We start from the raw sequence: 6793 nt of genomic DNA, 5'->3' as shown, positions 1-6793 counted from the left end.
ACTGGGCCATAGGTCATAGGTTGGTGGCTGGCCTGAGTTGGCTCAGATGACTTCACTGCTGTGCTGGACACCGGGAGTGGGACAAAACACAGCTGAGGAATGTCCCTCCGCTCTTCTCTTTCAGCCGGGGCTGTTTGTTGAATTGTTCCTTTTAGAAGAGACGATGGCCAGCATTTGTCCTGTACTTCTAAAACCTCCACCGGCCCTGAGGCAGGAACACAGCCTTTATAAAGAAGGACTTTAACTGCTAGGAATAATAACTTACAATAAGCACACGCATGCTCACTCCAGCGTTCCCTGTTGTGTAACCCCGTTCTCTTTCTAACTGCTCCCCTCATCAAAATGCCTCTCTGTCTCTGAGAGCTCCCAGACAGCTACTCCCATGTGAGTGATGGGTCCAGCCTGCCACCAGACCACTTCCATATGCTGTCCTCTTTCGCTCCTGCCCAAACCCACTGCTGGCCCTGCCACTGGATTTTTTGCAGCCGTCACTGTGTCCCCTGGTCTCAGTGTTGCCTCTGTGGATCCTCTCAGCACACCCAAATCCTGTGGTGCTTTAAGGACCAACCCCGGGGGAGAGTCCCTCACGCTGTTTGTGTCACCTGTTACAGGAGGGCTTCCCCAGGGCTGACCTCCGAGGGTTTGATGAAGTTTGAATGAATCTGCATTTCCAGTTTGTCTTCACCAGCCGCTTTCCCCGGGACCCAGGCACAAGGACCTGGGGGCTGGGGAGAGGTGGATGTGGGGTCTGACAGGCTGGGTGAAGTTAAGGAGAGACAGCAGGGCTCACTCTGCATCGGCCCCCGTTGGGTTACCTGGCGGAGCTGCTTCTCAGGGAAGTTCCCGGGAAAGTCTCAGACTAGGAGACTTGGGCCAGGCCCACCCCAGAGACAGACCCCGATGGTGGAGGTGGCTTAGAATCGAGCACCACCCATCTAGTCTCCTGTGCTGGCAGGGGAAATGGCCAGGACTGTCTTCACTACTAAGAATGCGGTATAAAGAGGGGACGAGGGAACAGCGTGACGGTTGGCCTGGAGCCTGGGCTTTGAGGTCCAGATAGCCTGTCCTTTCAGCACCACCACCCGAGCTGAGTCTCGGTTTTCTCATCTGTCAATGGGGATTAGTAATCTTTGCCTCGTGGGACTGCCGTGGGTATTAAACTGAATGAGACACTGCGCCTAAAGCACCTGTTCTGATCTCTGGCAAGATCTCTGTGGACGGAGACGTTATCATGACCCTGAGGACTGAAGTTCAGATCCCTCCACGTGTCCAAGGCCCAGCAGCCCCAGTGTGGTGGCTGTCATGGGCACCACCTCCCGGGATCAGTTGGACAGAGGACTTAGGGGTAAAAAATGCAACAGGATCAGTAACCACTCCCTCAACTAGATGGTGGGGAAGCTGGTGGGTAATGGGAGGCATGGGCCCTTAAGTTTACACTGGTCTGCTCTTTGTACCTCTCTCTGCCTGGTCTTGGTGTGCGAAGTAGAAAAGGGTAAGAGATGTAGGGAGAGGAATGGGGGAAGAGACTGGGCCCTGACAGCAGTGGACCTAGGGCAATGGGCTGAGCATTCACAAACAGCTAGAGCGCCAAGCATCGCAAGGTCTGGTTGCTCTCTGACAGCCAATCTTTCATAAGGGACATAAGCCTAGCGCCCTAGGTCAACTGGGAACAGATGGGACAGACTTGATGTGATACTTAAAAGCACATTTTCAGGTGCCAGATTGCATGCATTGGAATTCCAGTTACCACAATCCTGGACTTCTTCATGTATGAGACAGGAGTCACCATAGGGCCTATCGTATAGGGTCACTGTGAGCAGATGATACCCACAAAGTGCTCAGAGCAGTGCCCAGCACTCGGCGTCATGTTCACTACTGCTGTCTGACCCGTCTGTGTCTCACCTTCTCCAACAAGACTGGAAGTCCCTCAGGGAATTTAACTTTTTGTTTTCTTACTGTAGGTCAGTGTTGATAATGGGAAAATGAGTGAATGATTGGAAAATAAACTTACTTACAAATTTACAGTGAAGAAGATCTTGTTAACAGTGCTTAGACATGTGTGATTTTATGTATTTGCTGAGACCCATCCCCTCAGTGTGACAATCCAGACCCATATCTACAACTGCGCCCATCCCCGTATATCTACTCACATCTGCCCACCTCCAAAACTGCTCCCCTCCCCAACTCTCCCCATCTCTGTCTCCATCCTATCCACATCTGCACACCCCCATACTCAGTCCCCTCCCCACACCCTGCCCCCCAGCCCCAGTTACATACCTACACATCCCAAACCCCTCTACTCAATTTTCTCCCCACTCCCTCCCACTCATCCACAACCACCTTCCACACTCCCCACAAGCACGTACACAGTCTCTCACACACACCCACACCCACTTCCCCATAGACTCCTCTCTCCACACACCCATCCACACAGTCTCATCCCACACACACAGACACAGACACACAGATACACAGACACACACACACACAGACTCCTATCCTGAAACAATCTAAGGAATATATTTTCTTTCTGTATCCTTCTTTAGAGTGAATCAGGGGAAAAACAATCCCCCTCCTGGCTGCTTTAGGTCTTCAGCCCTTATCCCTTTCTGTCCCCACCTCCACTCTCTATGCCTGCTTCTCTCTCAGTTACAAGAACAGCCCCGGGAGGTCTGGACCCAAGTTTCTCAGATGCCACTGAAATGAAGCATAGTTCAGAGGTCACCCAGAGTCAGAAGCACCTTCCATGTCCTCACGGCAGGGAAACTCACTTCCTCTTTGGCTACCTGGACAGCAACGATTCTTTTCTCAGTCCCAGAGGAATACAGCTAGACCTGCCCTGGAGCAACGCCACTACACCTGGAGCTCTCCCTCCTCGGGGGAGATTCTAACACCCTTAGCCCCTCTCTGCAATGGTTTCACATTGCCTATGGGACAAAGAAGAGACCACTGACTGGTGTTTAACACAAATATTTGTTTAAAACATTTAACAAATGTTTATATTTGAGTGCTAGCATTTAAGCCTCACAGCACTGTTAGGCTGGGTAGTTCTCCATTTTACAAATGAGAAAACTGAGCATAGAGGTGTTCAGTGACTTGTCTATGGTCACACAGTAAGTAAATTGTGGAGACAAGATGCAGATTCTTCTGACTCCAAAGCTACAACTAAGAACTGAAAGATCCTTTCTATAATCTTAGGTTCAGGGAACAGCTTTGTCATAGATGGCTTTATCTTCCACTGTGACATGCACAGCCTTTTCCTGGGCTGGGCTTGAATATGAAACCATATGTGACTTGGAATCTCCACCTTTCTGGGGAGATCCAAGCACTTTCTCTTGACTCTGGTGAGAATCCTCTCCATCCATCCACCCATCCACCCATCCACCACCATCTATCCAACCGCCCACCTGTCTAACTAAAACCTTTCTGAGTCCTAATTTACTCATCTATAAAGTGGGGATAGTTGATGTAAGGTGTAAGCATTGCAAAACATGTTAAATATCTGACATATAGTGGGTGCACTAATGTTTATTCCGTGATGCCTTTGGCCTTGTTAAAGAGTCCGTTTCAGGAAGACTTTAATTCTTTGAAACATCCCATTCCTGTGGCTGGATGATGTTCAAAGAGCTCCATCCTTTGATTTATGGCTCTGGGGACCTGGTGCTCTGAGGAAGCCCTGGGTCCTTTTTATTAGCTGTGTCTATCCGGCTTCCACAGAGAACAGTAAGGAAGTCCCACAAAGGAGAACCGTGGGCAGGGGGATCATGAATGACGTAAACAAAAGTCAGGAGCAGCCTGCAAGCTTCATCATAGAGGAGTCAGGCGTGGGGGGAGGGGCTGGAGAGCAGGAAGTTTAGATTAGCGGCCCACCTTCCCTCCAGACTTCTTATCTTGCAAGAAGAAAGCTTGTGCAACATTGAACTATAAAAATGCTCAGTTGGGCCTTTGATGTGTCTTCTCTGTAAGGAGCCCCGGCCTGGCCTGGGAGAGAAGGAGGTGGAAAACTTAAGGCCTGGGTTTGGACGGCAGTGAATAAAGCTGGCAAGGTTGCAGCCTGGATGTTTTCCTGGATAGAAGACGATTGTGGAACTGGTTATGCCTGACATTCATACAGCACTTTACAGTTTTCACAAAGTTTCCATATGGGCCATCACATCACAAACCTGCATGTTGAGAAGGGCAGGCATTTTGTGCCTGTAGGGAATCAGAATATGCCACCCCAAAATATGCCACTTCGGCAGAAGGATTATTTGGAGCTGAAGACAATTGAGAAACAACAGACACCAACAAAAGCTCTCTGTCCTCACCCCCTATCTGCCTAAAAGCAGAACACAAATTTTCATTTGCAAAGGCGTCTCCCTCTCCTGTACTAAGATGAGGACCCAGGAGGACAATCTTAGATCTTAACTGCAGACGACAACTCTAGACTCTTATCAGCTCAAAGATGGCACCGCGAGGACTCTTCATAACCCATCTTACCAAAATAACCCCTATCTTCTATTAGTTTCCCATATATTTGCCTACTCGGTCTTCCCTTTGTCTTATCACTGCTCCATAAATGTATTGTTCCTCATTAAGATGCCACACAAGCTCCTTTGGGACACTCCTCACTGAGTTTCTCCCACGTGTATGCATGCTGCACTCATTCATAAACTGTGCTAATTTTTTCTCTTGTTAATCTGTCTTCCATCAGTTTAATTTCCCAGCTGCAGAACCTAGGAGGATAGAGGATAGAGGAAGAGTTTTCCCTCCCCTATGATACCTATTATATAGATGAAGACGCTAATGCAGGGACAACTGGCTGTCCACCTCCCTCCACTCCTCCCATCACCAATCACTGATCACCGAGGCTCCAACCCCATCTCCTGACTCCTAGTCAGGGCCCCCTTCCCCTTTCCAGAGCCCCTCTTTTCACAAGGCCCCTAGATATGAAGGAAGAGTTATTTCACCATGTCTTAGGCAGTTGTGACTTCCAAAATAGTTTGGAGACGCTGCTCTTTCCTTTTTTGTTGTTTTGAATTAGTTCAAATCAGTTTTACAGAGCACTTGCCACGTGCCAGGGAGCTACCCTCCCGAGCAAACACAGACCATTAGAACTCAGTGGGCGAGGGGTGTGGTCTGGCACTGGCTGTGCCGAAAGGAGCATCAAGTTACCCTGCCAATAACCTCCTGGAGGAGGTGAGTCAGCAGCCCAGACCTAAAAGATAAATCAAAGGGACCTGGGCGAAGGGAGCAAGAGGAGAGAGGGTTCTGGATAGAGGAATCCCCGCCTGCAATGACCAGAATGCAAAGAGCTTGGTGAGTTCGGGAAAGTGAAGAGGTTCAGTATCTGGAAGGGTGACGTGGAAAGAGGCGGGAGGGGAACCGGGAGTGGTGAGATGCAAGGCTGCTGACGGGCAGGGGACAGAGTTCAGGGGACTAGGCAACACCACTGAGGGGTCAGTCTTCCTCCTAACAGCAATGGAAGCCTTCGGAAGGTTTTAGCAGGGGCATAATTATCACTGCATCCGACTGAAGTGAGACAAATGGGTTGGAAAAGGCAGGAGGTGAAGAGCTAAACCTGGGGGATTTTATTTTTCGATATTTTTTCAGTATGTCTTCACCATTAGACTGAGAACTTCTGGAAGGCAGAGAATAAGTAAGAAGACATGGTCCTACAGTAGCCAGGGCTCCCACAGAAGCATGCTTCTGGAACAAGCCTTTTATAGATATTACTAGACTCCAGGTGCCCACCGTGTGCCAGACAGAGCCCATGTAGACCCAGGCTCCCTCAAGGAGCCTGTAATCTAGTGTGCCATATAGACAAGTGAACTTCACCCAGGTGTCTGCATCAAGTCCTGTGGAAGTACCGTGGGGGCATGGCCAGCTTTGTAGACATCAGGAAGGCTTCTCAGAGGGGGTGACATCTGAACTGGGTCTTAAAGGGTACAGAGGAGTTTGTTGGGTAGCTAAATTTTGATCAAAGAATAGAGATCTCCACTTAACTTGAAGGACAGTAAAGTGAAAGATTATAATAGCACCTTGGGAGACATTCGTTAAGACTGCCCCACGCCTGCTTCCCTGCTCTTATAGGTGATGCCTGAATCCCCCACCCCACTGCATCCCCAGCAGCCAACCTAACAACACTGGGACTTCAAATCCCCTATCCTCTGACATTTTCGTCACATAAAAATGTGAAGGAAACTTGGTGTAGTATTTTCATTAAGAACAGATGGACCTGGCCTCAAATCAGGGTGCTGCCACAACAATTTATAGGCAAGTCACCTTGACTTCTTTACACCTTTGGTTCCTTATCTGTATAGTGGGAGTGATAGCAGTTCCTGCATCACAGCATTGGTGGGCAGACTTCTGTACGAGTTAGGATGCCATGGTATCTCAGCTCCAAAACCCTTCTGTACTCTGCTTTGTGATGATGGGGCTGAGTTGCTGCAAATCACATTTTTGCTTGATCAGCTGACTTTAACTTAAGCTCTGTCAGTGGGGGTGCTAGAGAGGGCTGCACAATTAGAGGGCAAAAATAAGACTTGCTCCTTCTTGTCTGCTTCCTCTGGGCTTCCTGTGTCAAGGAAGAGATCAGGAAGGTTCCTCAGGGGAGGCAGCATCTGAACTGGGTCTTGACGGATGGAGACGAGTTTGTTGGGTGACTATGACCATCACCCCAGCAATGCTTTTTCACTCTGGTAGCAGCAATGCCTCCCCACGGCAGTAGCTGAAGCCAGTTTGCAGTTTTTCAACACAGAATTAGCTTCATCATATCCAGGCAGAGACATCAGCACCAGCCCAGCAGTGCCCC

This window comes from Vicugna pacos, chromosome 13 (genome assembly GCF_048564905.1).
Source record: "Vicugna pacos chromosome 13, VicPac4, whole genome shotgun sequence".
Lineage (NCBI taxonomy): Eukaryota > Metazoa > Chordata > Mammalia > Artiodactyla > Camelidae > Vicugna > Vicugna pacos.
Note: the sequence above shows the minus strand (reverse complement) of the source record.